Here is a 16886-nt window from a genome sequence, read left to right on the forward strand (position 1 = left end):
ATTGAGCTGCGCTTTGTACACACACAGCCTTTCCTTGCCCCTACCCGCTTTCTCTCATAAAGAACCCGCTGCCTCTCCTCTGCATGTGCATTTAACAAAACATAAAGGATTGTTGAAGGCAGGTGCGCCTGCAGGTGTATCCCATTAACTGCATGACAGTAGGCTATTTACAACTTTCTGTAAAGTAAAGTTTGTAAACACGTTATCAAAATCAACTTAATATATGCATGTGCACACTTTTTGTTTGAGCAGGAGAGAGAATATGCACGCACGCTACAGAAGTTGTAGTCTAGGCTACTTGTTGTTTTGTTTTACTATCTATGCTGGTTATCAGCACACAATGTTATAAGCTAATTCACTAACTCGAGACTCATGGACATAACACATTTTTTTTTAAACAACGAAAACAGAAAGGATGGAGACCGCAAAGCTAGAGGAGTTATTTCAAATGGGCAAGCCGCAAAAATAATGTAGGCAAAATTGGTGTGCTTGTCAAAACGTTAGGCTATATGTGAACTGTACGCTACAACAAAACTAAAGGGAGCCTAACTTTATCTATAGGGCTGTATAAAGTTGTCCAAATGAATTGGTTGTTGTTAGGCGCTGTTGTTGTAATGATATTGCATGTGGATGTTAGTATTATGTAGCCTACTTTTTAGCTGACCAATGCACAAACCTAACCGGGAAACGGACAAATATTATACTTTTCATTGTGGGGGTCTGTAGGTGGGTGTGCGTACCATAGCATTCATTCCTGCAGGCGCAACCGGTTGAGGGATTGTTGCCACATAGAAGCATTGCATAGAAGGTGGCGTGCTAAACTGCAAATCCAAATCATTGAATGGATTTGTGAATTGGTTTCATGTTCACAAAAGCTGGTGACATGGCCTCAGCCAAGGGTCCCTTGAGCTGAAAAAGGTTGAATGCCCCTATACTTTATAGTAAATCAAAACCAGCCACCACACAATATAATGTTCTATGTTGTACTATTTAAATAATTTAAAAATAATAATTTAATCACTTTCATTTCATTTGACTAGGTTACTCGTCCATGCTCTATTAATTTTATTGACTCTGACACTAAATGTTCACAAAATCCCGATGTAAATGGAACATTGTCCCATTGTCCAAGTCAGCCACCGCCACAAATTGAATCCAATTCTGTGGGAAACACTAAACATTCACACCCAACTTATGTCATAGCTCATATTTGTCAGGATCTGGCCCGGACTGCTGATTTTGTGTCACCCTGGTGGCCATTTTGTGTATTGTCCTGTGTTTGTTTTTGCCTGTTCCCCATGTGCTTTGTGTTACCTGCCTGTCACCTGTCTTTGTCTCCGCCCCATCTCCTTATTTGGTCTGTGCTTCCTGTTTTGTTAGTTTTTCCTCCTTTCTGCTTCCACACCTGTTCCCCATTATTGTCTCGTTGGTTTCGTCCAGTCCTCTGTCTCTGTTAATTGGTCTGTGTATTTCTACCCCCCTGTCTCTTTGTCGGATCGTCTCTCTGTTTCGTTGAGTCCAAGTCGTGTGCGTGCGTGCGTGCGTGCGTGCGTGCGTGCGTGCGTGCGTGCGTGCGTGCGTGCGTGCGTGCGTGCGTGCAAAGAAGAGTCTTGCGCATGGGTCCTATATTTGTAACCCTGACAGTACGATCCGACCACAAATGGACCCAGCAGACTCTGATTTCTCCATGGAGAGGCTAGAAGAGGTGGAGTACACCCTCAGTAGACTCAACTCTGAGCTAGTGAAGTCCACTGACTTGGAGCGCCGGCTTGCTATCTCCTTGATGGAGAGGACTATTTCCTCAAGGTCCTGGCTACTGAAGGTTCCAGGAATGGCTACCCTGGCCGACCAGCTGTCAGGTCTGGGTAAGAGCCTTCAGTCCCTCCTTGGTCCCTCCAGTAATCCAGTTTTTGAGGCTACTAGTCTCCCGCCTGACCCTGCCCCTCCAGCCCATTGCCAGGGGCTTAGGGTGGGCGTGCTGGGCCTTCAGCCGGCCGCTTCAGGTCCAGAACCCCAGCCTGAGGAGTTCCAGTTCCCCCCAGAACTCGCACTCATCCAGGTCCCTCAGGCTCCCTCCAGGAGGAGACGTGGTGCCAAGCGTCGGCCAACACGGTCATCCGATACCATGCCTCCTGTGCCCAGCCCAGAGCCGCCCGCTCCTGTGCCCAGCCCAGCGACACCCGCTCCTGTGCCCAGCCTGCAGTCGAGTGTGCAGCCCAGTCGCCCGACGCCACGCCTGCAGCCCAGTCGCCCGAGCCGGCCCCGCCTCTGCCCAAGCCATGTATTCATTAAGGCTCAATTCCTTTTCAGAACCAGTGAAAATCAAAAAGATGTCGTAAATGAACCATTTAAACACAAGAATGTTTCGTCTAAAAGGATTGGTGTTAAATATGTGTCTATCCTCCCATGGGCCCATAAATACATTTGCGTAGTTGGGTGCAAATGGAGATCCCATACTCGTCCCTTAAATTTGTAGGTAGTACTTGTTATTGAAGATGAAATAACTTGATTTCAAAATAAACTTTGTCATCATCATTAACAGTTCCACTGAGTTCCACTCATTCTTAGTTGTAAGGTAGAAGTCCATGGCTTTCATGCCAATTTCATGGGGAATATTCGTATATAGACTCGCCACATCAAATGTCACGAAATAAGCATGATTAGGGAAGGAGATATCAGCCAGCACTTTAAGAACATCTCTAGTGTCAGAAATATAACTTGGCAGTGTCTTTACAATATCTTTAATCCCTACATCCACAAACTGGCTCAGTAGGAGTTTTTGCTGGCAACAATGGGTCTGCCTGGAGGATTTTGAAGCCATTTGTGGATTTTTGGAAGTAAGTAGAACACTGGGGTGACAGGATGTGCTATTTTCAAGAATTGATATTGGTTCTTTGACAGCCACTTCTTTCCATTGCATTATTTATCTCTTTTATTAATGTAGTCATCCATAGGATTTCTTGACAACAGTTCATAAAATTCAGCATTGCCAGCATTGGTCAGCAGATTTCACAACAATATCAGTGTTCTCCTGTTATGGTTTGCTGGGAGAGTCGGACCCAAATGCAGGGCAAGGCAAGACAAGATGAGGCAAACCTCGGAAAACAGTAATCTGTACTAGGAACTTAGCAAACCATGGGGGTATTACATCAACCTCGCTAATAAAGGCGGCGCTTAACAGAAATAGCCTGGCTTGAACTGGTGTAGACTTTCACTTGGGGCTATAGCCGTTCGATTAACTCAAGTTAGCGGCATCTTGGCCTCGTTTGTTCAAGCGAGGTTTAGTTCAGCTTCATCTCTGCTCGTGCATGAGGTAGAAAAGTAGACCAAAACAGTAGATTGACGAAAAGATGATATATGTCATAAAATTAAGACAATACTAGACGATTCCTGTTCGATAGGCAAGCACCATCTACAGGATTTTCATCGAAAGTCATCAAATTTAACATCGTGAGAAAAAAATAGATTGTCTACAGAAATTGGAGAATAATGAAAGCATACATTTAAAATAACAACGCTAATGGTTTGAAATCAATTGCGAGTTTGATTGGCTTCACTCTTGAACACAGACTATAGTCTATGCTTGAACAAAACGAGTGAATGAATAAATGGTATAAACTCAAATACAACTTTGGCATATTCAAAACTATCTATAGCCTACGTTCTTATATTAAAATAGTTCATTCCAAATTATTGTCTAGGTTTAGGTGGTCATAAAATAAATGAGTATCAACATAATAGCCTATTGTCTCCCATAAGTCCCAAAGTGTTTGAAATAAAGTTGTCTGAGATGCAATGGCTTTCAATTTAATTTATGCCTAGTATTTAATCTGTGTAGCACACAGTTGATTTAATATTTATGAACAATCGTTGACACATGAAGCAGTTTTAATTATTAGCTGCCTAGGCTACAGAATAATTATCCTTTGGCTTGCATCAGATATAATATAGCCCCACTGGCAAAGCTGTCACTGAACAGCCTACCAAATGTGCATGACCCTTTATCAGCAGTAGACATATGTCTTTCATCAAAGATTATAACTAAAAATGCCATCATCAAGGTGATAAACAATGTAGTCTTAATACTTCGTATGGGAAGCGAACCTGCGAACACGCAAAAATGGAATTCCTTTCCTATGCCGTTTCGCTGCACGTTACACCACCACCGAACGTAAGTGTCGCAGAGTAGCACAATTTCTAGAACCACACGCATGTGAAGTTAAAACATTTTTTATCGTATAATCTTCATACATTCTTTGGAGCTAGTGAATGTGTAAATCCATGTTTGGTGCACTGTCGGAAAAAACATTTCTATAGGCCTACTTCTATTTTTGAAGTCTATTTTTGAAATTGGCTACAGGTGACGAGAGCACAGGTTGAAGGAACCATCTTTTTGGACTCGTTTTCCGACAGATTGGGTTTTTTTGCAACACAGCTTAATTTAGCTTGAAAGTTAACCTGCTACGGAGCAGGTTAGTTCTGTGGCATAAATTCCCATGGTTACCAAGCTGAGATTCACGTTAACCTCATTAATGGAACGGAATTCTCACTAAAATTAGCGAGACTTATCGAAATAAGGCAGGTTTGGCCTTTCGCGAGGTTGATAGAATACCCCCCAGGTGTCTCACAAGACACAAACAACAACATCAATGACCGACAAAAACTAAGGGAAGACAGAGGGCTTAAATACACAGGGCAATGAGACACAAGTGAAGACACTGACACAATAATCAGGTACAGGTGAACTTAACATGGGAGTAACAGGACTAATGATTAGAGACAGGTGAGGGGCAGAGACAAGAATAACAAACAGGAGCACATGGCCAGGTTAAACAAAGGAGCACATGGAACAGGACACAGGAAGTAAACAAAGCAAACAGGAAGACACAAGAGGAACAGACATGATGGAAAAAACAATAGACCAGAGTATATACAGAAATTCTTAAGTTGAATTTAATACCTTTTAATACCTTTTTTAAATCCTTCACAATATGTTTTAATACCAACACGACTTCGAGTTGCAACTAGTGGCAACCTTTCAAAATTCAGTGTTGGGGGTAACTAATTATAAAGTAATGGATTACTGTATTTTGTTACTTTACTTTCTGAGTAAGAAAGTGTAGCAATGCTTACAATTCAAATCAAGTATTAATACAGTTACTAGATACTTTGTTCATTTTTTGCTTCAATAAAAACACTGGCCTATACACAATTATTTGTTATTTAATCCTAACCCAAGATAAAAAGTGATTTCATTGTTATGTGTAGGAAGAGCACACACACCACTTCTCCAGCACTACACTCTTTCTTTCACTATCATTCTATCTCAATCAAGACAAAATGACAAATGAAAATCAGATAAGGTTTACTGGACTTTTTTCCAAATAGGCCCACAACCATACGCAGTACACACACACACACCCACACCCTTATGCTGTCTCATATACTTTGCCAGTCAAGGCATCACATTCAAAAATAGGTGGTCACATTTTACAAAAATACTAATTATTGATTGGGTGCTGCTGGAGAATGTGGGCCACATGTAATAAAATACTTCTGGGCCTGCATGCTCCCCGTGACGAAAATTTTGAAAATTAACCCCTTAAATGATGACTTCTGGGGAATTTTGTGGAAACTAATTGATAAATTGACGTAACATATATTATATTATAATATATATTATAATATATTGATAGCATATTACAATACAGCCTATAAAAACCTACACAGATTGTTATATTCAACTAATTTTAAGCAAGTCTATTGGGACTTTGATCTCATCACATACTAGGACTTTGATCACATCACATACATCAAGGGAGTAAGCCTATAGCTCCTGAGCAAGCTTTGAATAATGTAAAGGTCACACCTGTTAAACTAACCTTAACATGACATTTACTGAGGGTAGAAATTTTAAATCTTATAAACCTTATCTTATAGCCTAAACAAAGCAACACTGTCAGGCCTATGTTTTATCTCTATTCTGTAGTCATTGCAAATAACCCCTTATAACATGTACATCTGTTTACATGTTATATTCTTGTTTTTTTCCCTTTCATTTAATTATATATCTGTTTGAATGAAAAGGCCTTATGTCTTTATGGGGACCATCATAGCACTCCAATAGGCTAGTTGCCTGTATAAATTTAAAAAAGGCCTAGCTTATAGACAATGTCAACGTAATAACACAGGTAATTAAATAATTGAAAAAACAGGCACTTTGAATAGTTTTGTACGAGAACGTAGGCCTACAAAAAATTAAAGTAAGCCTATATAGGCGAGTTCCACAAACCATTTATCAGCCTGAGTGGCCCACTAATTAGTCATTACGCTAGGCCTAGGCTACATATCAACATAAGAATAGCTTGTGCTAGTTTCAATAACGTCAATGCTTTAGCTCCTAACCTTTCTCTCTGCCTTCCATCCATATGTAAAACAGCAAGCAACCACGCAAATCCGTCGACTGTCAAAACTCCTGTAGCTTTCCTCGAACTTGATCGTTTGTAGGGTTATGCCATTAGACGAGGGGCCGCTCATTTATCCTCCTACATTTCTGTAAATAGACTTGACGTGCAATCGGTTCATTGGATAAACCAGAAACACATTCCCCATTCCCAGGAGGCTTTGCTCCATTCTAGTTTAGGCTTACGTTAATTTAAGTACAAACAAACAAATTAACTAGGCCTAAATCAGACAAAAATGAATTAAGATAAAAAAACTAAGGCTAGCCTACACAAAAATCAGCATGGGAGAGATGAGTGTGCAGGGTAACCATGAATGACATATAGACAATGAGCAAGTGGTATAAATCGTGTTGGACTTTTTTTCAATTGATAGTGTGAATCTCAGAGATTTTCGCGGAAGATTGTTTGTGCGTTAGCCAAGTCGATGGGCGCGGACGACTTGGGGCCGCTGTAATAACTCTATGGGCCGGCCTCACGCATCACTCATCGACCGGCCCACCGGGAAAACTCCTATCGTCCCGATTGCCACTCCGCCCCGGCCTCTAACCAAATGTCCGAAAAATTACATTTTCCGATGACTTCGTCAAAGGTAGCGAACTTTTGGCAACAAGATTGGCAGAAACTTGAGGGGGCGCTAAAAGTTTTTACCGCGAACGCACACTGACATATCACTCAAGTCCTGCTCGCACATATATTTAATATAATATAAATAAATTCACACGAATTTTAGGAGATAGGCCTGCACTTAACACAAATGGAAAACCTCATAGTTAGTGGTTCGAAAATGTAATACCATCAGATGATGCTTATTACCTTTTAATACTTTTAAATAGCCTTGAATTTGGCTAATTTCATTTACTACCTTTTTAATACCTTTTACAACCCCGCGGACACCCTGTAGACAGGGAAAACAAAACAAGACAGGATCACCAAAAGTCTGGGATGTTAGTTTGCAGAGATGTAAGGTAGGCCTGTTGGTATTGTCTGCAGGGCTGTCCTAATGTCATTAACCCATAATATTTCCGATGTACCTGAAGGCCATAGATTAATCTTATTTTCATTATCTCATGTCTGGCTGATCATTGTTGTCTGTCATTGTCTGTTACTGTCATTGGGGTCATTCCACGTCAATTCAACCAGGGCCAACGCACTTCAGGTCTCAAAAAATTCTGAAAAAATTACCAGGTGTACCTATGTTACTCAGGAGACACACTGTAAAATTACTTTTATGTAAGATCAATACTTTCCAAGATACAGCCAGTTTTACGGGGGGAGGGGGGTGTCGATTTTGTTCTGCCTCTTTTTTTTGTCAAAGTTCACAAGCCTATAGCGCAAGAACTAAACCATGTACTGTAGGAGCAGGGTGCGATTTGTAGGGGGGGATGGTTTTCCTATCCCTACCACTGCTAAATTATTTTTCTCCTCGGTGGGGACAACATTTATCCCCCTCTGCCCCTCATTGATTAATGCTACTTCATATAAGTAAAGCGCTGCAACGTGAGAACAGTCTAGTAGGCTAGCCTACATAATAATCTGACATCAGAAACGCACCGTCACCGTCAGCACTCATGCTGCTGACACAGTGGCTGCGTGATAACTTAATTTGGCCTTGATCGTGCAGGACATTTCAGAATGTCGAGTGTGTAATCCATCATAAATGGCTAGTTTCAATGGAAAAGTTAGCTGGACAAATGAAAGAAAACGAGAAGGATTCAGTGAAGCATAATCATGTTTTAGAACCTTCAAAATTAGAAAACTGATGCAACTCAGATGGAGGACAACTGCACGTAGAGTACAACGTAGGCCTATTGTCCAAATGAACTTACATTAAATGAGGAGATATTTGCTGAATGTCACAAAAAGTGTTACAGAAATTGCTTGGCATCGCTTATTTAATGGCTCTCTACCACAACACCTGTAGTTTGCGGAGGACGAACGAGAAAGCACTCGTTTGATAAATCAGCCAGTAGGCTAGGCCTAGTAGACATATAACTTTTGGAAATAATCTGTACTGCAAAAACGAATGTTGGTGGGTATTTAAACTATCTAGCGGGTGTTTTAACAGCTGCAAGAAATAGAAGCTTCATGGTCTTTATGTTCTGGTTAAGAAATTATTTTCATAAAACTTCAAGTTGCCCTATAACTTTACTCTCCAAACTCTTCACTGCACTGTAGGCAATTAACTGACAGTATGATAGGCTATTTATTTTCTGTAGGCTACAATAAACACATTTATTTTTTCAACTTTTGCAATATTACGCACTTCAGCAGGAGAGAGAATGCACGTAGCCTACGCAGTGTGTAGCGCAATGTGTAGGCTATTTGATTACCAACTAACACTGTTAGCCAATTCACTAACTTAAGACTTCAGTGCTATCATATACAACGTTTTTTTACACAACAAATACAGAAAGGATGGAGGCAGCAAAAGTAGAGGAGTCATTTCAGATGGGGCAAAAACAAGGTGAATTTGTATACTTGTCAAAACGTAGTCCTACCCTGCATTAGAGGAGCTGATCATCATACCAAGCACACTCGCTGTTTAAAGTCATACACCACGGTAAACTAAAACTAAAATGTTACAAAGGTGGCAAAAATGATATAGGGTATCATTAGCCATGACATTACTAGGCTATGAATCGTTCGTTCATTTTTTCTTTTTTGGGGGGTGGTGGGGGGGTTTACAAACTTATTCAAAATCATCCCCCCCTCTGGTTTTTACACAAATTGCACCCTATGTAGGAGGCTCAAATTTTGCATGCTGGTACATAAATAGGAATAGTATATAGCAAAATTGTCATGATGATCCTGCATGGTCATAGCTGTCCCTCAAAGTTGATCAAAAGTGTATTGGAATTTTTGGCTGGGCTCTCTTTAGGCCTTCAGAGGACATATTTGTACTCAACATAGGCTCTTGATTTATGTTCATGTTATGTAACAGACCTCACAAGTCTGAAAAATAATTTTGGTTCTCATTTTCAGAGCACCCAAACACATTTTCAGAGCACCTTTAATATTGTTATGCTCTATTTCAGAGAGGATGACAATCTAAACATTTCTGGTGGGTATCTTTATTTCTTATTCTTCGTGGGTAGGCTCCGCCTCCTGCCGTCTTATTCCAGCAGGATCTGCAAGGGTCTGCACATTCAGTGACCTGGACCGAGGACGAGGCCTATGCCAAAGACTATCGTTGCTTATTCATTTTGTATATCCTTTAATGGATTAAAACATGTGTTAACTTTCATTGTACCTCCCTGAGTCTTTCTGATAGAACTAAGAAAACTAGATAACTAGCAGGGTTCCCAAGGGTCATGGAATGTCAAAAATACCATCAGCATTTTAATAAAGTCTATTCCAGACAGGGAACGTCAGGGAATTATATCTTTCGAGGGCAAAGTCATGGAATATCAGGGAATTTTGTTGTAGGAGTTTAAAATTGACTTGCCAAAATACATTAGGCCTAATACAATATTTACATGCAGCATTGGTGTTTATTGAGTCATCAGCTTTTTCCATTACTACTTGCTTGAGTAGTTGTAGTTAGCCCTACCTGTTTTTTCATTGCCCATTTTTTTATTTCCCAATTGGTCAAGGAAATTCAGGATTTTTATCAGGTCATGAAATTTTACATTTGACTTTGAGTGGGAACCCTGGTAAAGAGTCACTATTACCAGAGACTTTCTAATGTGGAGACACAGCACTCAAAAAATACTCCATAGAAATGCATGGGGCTAGTTTGTCACGCCAATATGGCCGTTGTCTACACATATCCCACCCCTTCCTTGGCAAAACGTCGACATGTGAATACATTGAGCCAATCATATGGTGTGTTGTGAAGACATCGTGCCAATCATGTGTTGTGATCTCGCCGCTGGAGCAAGATTGGTGTCATGAAGCCTTGCGCACGCGCATTTCTGCCGAAATGGATGCCCGACGAGTGCCCAAAAAGCGTTGTCAAATGGCCGCCGAGTGGAGGGACTTGCCTAAAAGGACTTTGCTATTACCCATTACAGTGGAAAAAATGTTATTGTGAATGTGCAGTGTTTCCGCTAGATTTTTTTTAGCAGTGGGGGCAGACCATCCGCATTTATGAAATAAAACTGGACAGGTAATTCTCTGCAGCCAGCGGATTTAGTCTACTATGTGTCCGGACAATATTGTGCGTCTGCCCTAATTCTGAAGCAGTGGCCACCGGTACAAAATGAAGAGGAAACACTGGGAAGATAGTCTGTCGTGGTATTAATTTTGCCGTGGCGGGCCGCCATGCTAAAATCAACGTAGAGGAAACACTGATGTGTAATATTTTTTTAGTTTATTTCAAGTTCATTGGTGAATAGAAGCAATATTAAAAATGCATTTGAGTATAGAAAATATGGGAATAAACATAAAGATACAATGTTGTAAGATTTCCTATTGCCTCACCTATATTTTTTCTGATAGACTCACTAACGTGAAAACATACTACTTTATCGAAGTTCTCTTCACATCCAGGATGACTCTTATACAATGTATGGGAAACTGACCTAAAATATCTATTTACAATCTACTATAAACTCAATCATATGTCCAAAAGCATACACCCTTTAGCAAAAAAAAAACATGGCTAAACGTAATTATAAATTACACGTTGGGGTCTGGGGCCATGGATGTAGTTGTGCGGCAGTTGGTAGGTAGTAAGGTAAGCTTTCATATCTCTGCTACTACTACTTTATCTACTCACAGACACAGGATTTGATGTATAAACATAACCAAGAAGAAAACAGAATAGCAGCAGAAGAGAAACAAATGAGATTTTATTTGAAACTATGAAATGTTAAATATAAGTGCATTTTCACCGGATGAAAACTGGGACAATTTGTGTCAAGGGAATTTTCCGGGACAGTTGCTCAAAAAAGAGAACAACCACACTCTCAAAGTCTGGAAAATAAAAAAAAGAAAACAGCAGTATACGAGCAAAAATACAAAGACTGGAGCATAGGTTGAAACACTACAGCTAAGTGCCATTAAATCTGCCAAAGAATGGATGAAATACAGATAGAAAATGAGAGAAAAAAGAGAAAAGTAGAATTCAGCTATCAAGTGTGAATGCTCAGCACTGTCTTCCAAGTACTTACCCAGCAGAGGCAACAAGATGAAGATGGAAGAATGTGATGTGCTTGCAGTGTTTCACATTTCCAGATGGATCCCATAATCAAGAGTAGACAGTTGATGGTCCAGTATTTCAGTAAGTGACTGGATGGAGGATCCGGCCCATGCAACATATACCAGTTTGGAAACAGAAGACATAATAGAACTATCATTAACTCAAATTGCCATAAGTGAGTCTGGTAACACTCCATAATAAGGTGCCATAATAAATAGCAAACTAGTAATTACCTAACCCTTTGTTAATATTTGTAAAATTAATAAGTAATAGTTAATAGTTTTTTCATCATTAATTAAATATTAGTTGTTTGCATAAAATATGTATGTTAATGTTTTAGCAAATCTATTAACTAATATTGTATTAATATGTGTTAATAGTTAACTAAATGTCTTGTTGGCACTAATTAACAGTTATTTCTTACATCATTTAAATGTTAAATGTTTATTTACAAACTATATGTTAATAGAAAAGTTAATGACTTATTATTATTTAACTAATTGTTATTAAACTGTGCTTCTGCCTATCCCAATATGAACCACTCCCCATAGGTCCCTTACAATAGATCGATAGATAGATACTTTATTGATCCCCAAGGGGAAATTCAAGAAAAAAACACGGAGCTACCTTGACATGCTGCCACTCTTGTCTGCCACTCAACTATCAGTATGGGGGACCCTTATAATAAAGTTGGTTAAGCTTAATTATTTTTTAGTAGTATATAGCTATCAGTGTGGGGCCCCTTATAACAAAGTTGGTTAAGCTTAATTAATATATTAGTAATATATAACTATCAGTATGGGGGACCCTTATAATAAAGTTGGTTAAGCTTTATTAATATATTAGTAATATATAACTATTAGTCAGACGGTGAAGGGACTGAGACCAAAACTGGCTTATCACATTTATTCCTTTAGGAAAAGTTAAAACAAAACATGCCTTCAAGCACTGGCATACATAAAACAGCATCTGCACAAGCAAAATAAAAAGAAGTAGTTGAATGGGCTATATTACATGCATCATTTCTATACCATCACTGTCAGCCCTACTAGCAAGGGAGACATGCGACATGGAATGTTCAGGTGCACAGAACGACAGTTTATTAATATTCTGAGACTCACTAAACACTCACAGATGTAGAATGCACAACAGTTTATTAATATTCTGAGACTCACTAAACACTCACAGACGTAGACCATACGGAGGTAATGCATAAACATAATGCTAAACTAAATGTACATTAATTTCCTGCTAGACTGAATTGCACTTTCCATGCACACTAAGCTAACTACAATGAATGCATGGAAAGTTGCTAGCGGAGTTTACAGCTAGTCACATTAGACTCAGTGTGTATGAACTCGTGGTCATAATGAAAACATTAATAAACGTTCTCTAAGTTGCTAGAATTGCACCGAAATCCTAACAATACATGTAAAATAATATAATACAGGTGGTATATTGAAGTTTTCAACTTAAACAACATTTTAAAGTTACAAAATTAAAACAAAAAGTGGGGAGTGCTTTATACAGTCAACCTACCAATGCAAAGCATACCGCTTCTGATCGGCTATTAGCCTGGCGAGCCAGACCCACATTAAAATGTAGGGTCTGGGCACTCACCGTTCGCAGTGCTCAGTCCGGTGGATAATCAGTTGTCTTTCAAATTCCCTCTCTGCATAATAGGGGCCTTAATAGGATATTTGTTTTCAAGTAGCAGGGAATTCAAGCCAAACCGTTGCAACTCTGCCATCAATCATTATGTTAAGCCCACCAAACAACTCTATACACCAGGGGTCTCAAACACCCGGCCCGCGGGCCAAATCCGGCCCGCGTCTTGCCCAATTCCGGCCCGCGACGTATGACAAAATAATAATGTAATCCGGCCCTTGAGGCTATTAATTGCGACAAACAACGATACTGATTAAAATAGACGATAGATCCAGGTAATGCGGTGACAAATCTCATTTGTAGGCCTACTCTGCTCCACTATGTGCAAGACATCCAGAGCTTGATTCAAACCCAAAATCGCTGCGCAAAGTTTTCAGGAAATACTTGTATTACACGCGAGAAACACAAAGACGTGCATTTGTAATGACGCGGAAGCGATGCAGGCCATAGTGTTGCAGAAACAGGCCTACACCAAATGTTGAAAAACGTTCACGTGTGATGAAGTCTTAGGTAAGCTATGTTATTCACCTATTCTAATTCTGAAGGAGAATATCCTTTTGGAGATTATGATCGATCGACAGTGATAGTCACGGTGCGTCTTTGAATGGAGGTGCGTGTATACAACGGCGTCCACTAAGCATACCATGCTTGTTTCGACCCTCTGCCCAATATAGCTTGGAGGTTGCAGTGGTAATCATGATCATAGTGTCCGTAATGGATGTGGTACAGACAGCAGGGCTAGTAGAAATAGGGCTCTAAAGAACTACAAAGTCACCTGCAATATGATGCGAACTTCTGGGTACTGCAGATTACCCGCGATAGGAACTGTTTGACCAGAATACTTTATTGTAGGCCTATATTGTAGTAATTACTAAACCACAACATCTTAGGTGTTGGTATACATCTTAGGTGTTTTCCTGTTAATTTGTTATGTGGGTAATATGAAAAAAGGAAAGTAAACCTGCTTAAATATGTTCATCCAGTATTTACTGAAAGGTGCATAATTTGAGGTGCTTGCCATCCAGTGACAAATTAGATGGGTAAATTTACACCCTTCATAAACTTTTGTTTTACTAAAGATTTTTACATTTACAGTAAGACTTTATCTCTGACTACTTTCAAGCCATGGCCTTTTGAAATTTTGATATAAAAATCCAATGGTGTTGCTTTCTTAACCCTGATGCCTAGTTTGCCAGGTTTAAAAAAGTTATGAGAGGAAATATTTTTATTTGGTGTGAAACACACACACATACCTGTTTTTATGTTTTTCATTTATTTTATAATTTGTATTAATATTTATTTTATTATTATTTTATTTATAAGCTAAGGTTGCAAGCACAGGTGTCTAAAACTAGATAAAAACACTTGCACTTTCTGTTTGCAGTTTTGTGTGGTATTTGAAAAAAAGAACATTGCATTTTCAGAAATAGCCGGCCCTCCAATCAGATGACGTTGGCAGAATTGGCCCCCAGTTCATTTGAGTTTGAGACCCCTGCTATACACGATTTCAATGTCCTGATTAAGTTTCGATTTCTGGAGCTCACAAGCCAACGGAGAGTTGCTAGACTAGCCCGCTAGGGGTGCGTCTAGATATCTAGGCTAATTGGCTATGGCAACAATACAAGGACAAAACTGCAGAGCTGCAGTATACCGTTTCTCCAGAGGGGGCTCCAAAACACCAATCTCAATAAAGCTGCTTAATTACGGCGAAAATCACATACAAACACTAAACTACATTTCTAACTCTGTTACTCCCCTCTCCCCTGAATTTCACCAAATTCAAGCAGCAACCAAATAGTACTTCCAAAGGCAAAGAGTACACTACTTTCAAACACTAGACAGAGGGTCACCAATTACAGGACAGCCAACCACAAAGGTATCCAATAAGGATGAAGTGGAAGAAGAGGTCATAAACTCTCATACAACCAACCACTGGCAGTAGGGTGCCTTATACACCCCACAAGACCATAAAGCCATAAACCATAAATTCCATAAATTCTCCACAAAGCTAATCAGAAAAGCTAGATAAATAATAATATGTCATTAACTTTTATATAAGCATATGGTTTGTGAATAAACATTCAACATTTAAATGATGTAAGAAATAACTGTTAATTAGTGCAAAAAGACATTTAGTTAACTATTAACAAATATTAATACAATATTAGTTCATAGATTTGTTAAAACATTAACATCCAGATTTTATGCAAACAACTAATATTTAATTAATGATGAAAAAACTATTAACTTGTGCCAAATAGATATTTTAGTAACAATTAACAAATATTAACAAAGGGTTAGGTAATTACTAGTTTGCTATTTATTATGGCACCTTATTATGGAGTGTTACCATGAGTCTTAGCATTCCATGAACAAAGAGTATACTCAAACTATATGTATATTTTGGACACACTAGAGAATAGTTGGAGAGACAGTAGGATATGCATTTAACTATTGAATGCAGTAACCCATTAAAGGTGCTCTAAGCGATGTTATGCGGTTTCTAAGCTAAAACATTTTTGTCACATACAGCAAATATCACCTCACCATCCGCTAGCTGCCTGTGCCCTGAATACACTGTAAAAAGACACAGTCTCTGTGGACAGCCCAGGCTCCAAAAACCGCAGCAAAAACAACCTGGTCCAGCTTTGCATGGGAGGGAGGAGGAGGGAGTAGCGAGCTAGCTCTCTATTTTGTTTGAACGTCAACAGAAGTGACGTTACCCAACATCACTTAGAGCACCTTTAAACTTGATTCCAGTCCCAAACACTTTTCGCTACAAATGGGTCAAGGAATTATATTTATGATGATTTCCTGATGGCACATTTTGATTTCCAGTAAAGAAATTATGCTGATATGGTTATCAAGGCCAGTTACAACCATGTAAACGTTGTGTTAACTAAGAAATACTATTATTTAAGAATTTCTTTAAAATACACTAAAGGTTCATTTGATTTCTTAAATTCAATTTACTTGAACAACAAGAACCTGCCTGACAGTGATTTCACAAAGATGAACAAAAGATTTTAAAAAAATATGCCAGCTTGGCAATTATGGTTTTTAATATTAGGAATGTTTTTGACAACTTGGATCTTGGAAAACATCTTATCTTAGGCAGGGCTGGACTGGGACAAAAAAATCGGCCCAGGCTTTTTTTGGCCTGAATGGCCCACTACAATCGGTCAGGCACACTCACTAATATGCAATCCTGGCAGTAGGCTACCCTTAAACATGTGTATTGAACTAAGTGCCGTGGAGCAGTGTACAGTAAGTGAACAAGACTGTACTAACTTGCTCTGTCTGACTCATTGATGGTCCGAGGTGGCTGGAGTACACAATCTCAATATTCAATAAATACAAGCACTTGTTAAAGAGGAGGCTCTGTTAGATAAACCTACAGTAAAGTAGGCTACTACAATGCAGCCTACAGAGGTCCATGAACTCATTTCACATTGATGTCTCTCAGGGTTTTATGTAAATCTTTCAGTTGCCTATTGCATGAAGATGACTTGAAATATTGTATTTTCACCCATTATTCACCTATTATTTTCAACCCTTAGTCAAATAATTTGAATATTATGTTATATGACATATACAGTGGTTCTAGCCAA

The 16886-nt window shown here is 39.2% G+C and overlaps 1 protein-coding gene across 5 annotated transcripts in view; it reads right to left on the minus strand.

Annotated features, from left to right (window-relative positions):
- The window catches only part of hivep2a (HIVEP zinc finger 2a), a 121580-nt gene that overhangs the window by 27791 nt on the left and 76903 nt on the right, over positions 1–16886 (minus strand). For 4 of the 5 annotated variants that reach the window (XM_048251207.1, XM_048251203.1, XM_048251205.1 and 1 more), the window contains one exon: positions 11579–11696. The exons of the other annotated variant lie outside the window; for it this stretch is intronic. The gene's annotated coding sequence lies outside the window, so the exon portion shown is untranslated. The remainder of the gene's footprint in view (positions 1–11578; positions 11697–16886) is intronic. 5 annotated transcript variants of the gene reach the window in all.

This window comes from Alosa alosa, chromosome 8 (assembly GCF_017589495.1).
Source record: "Alosa alosa isolate M-15738 ecotype Scorff River chromosome 8, AALO_Geno_1.1, whole genome shotgun sequence".
In the NCBI taxonomy this organism is placed as follows: Eukaryota; Metazoa; Chordata; class Actinopteri; order Clupeiformes; family Clupeidae; genus Alosa; species Alosa alosa.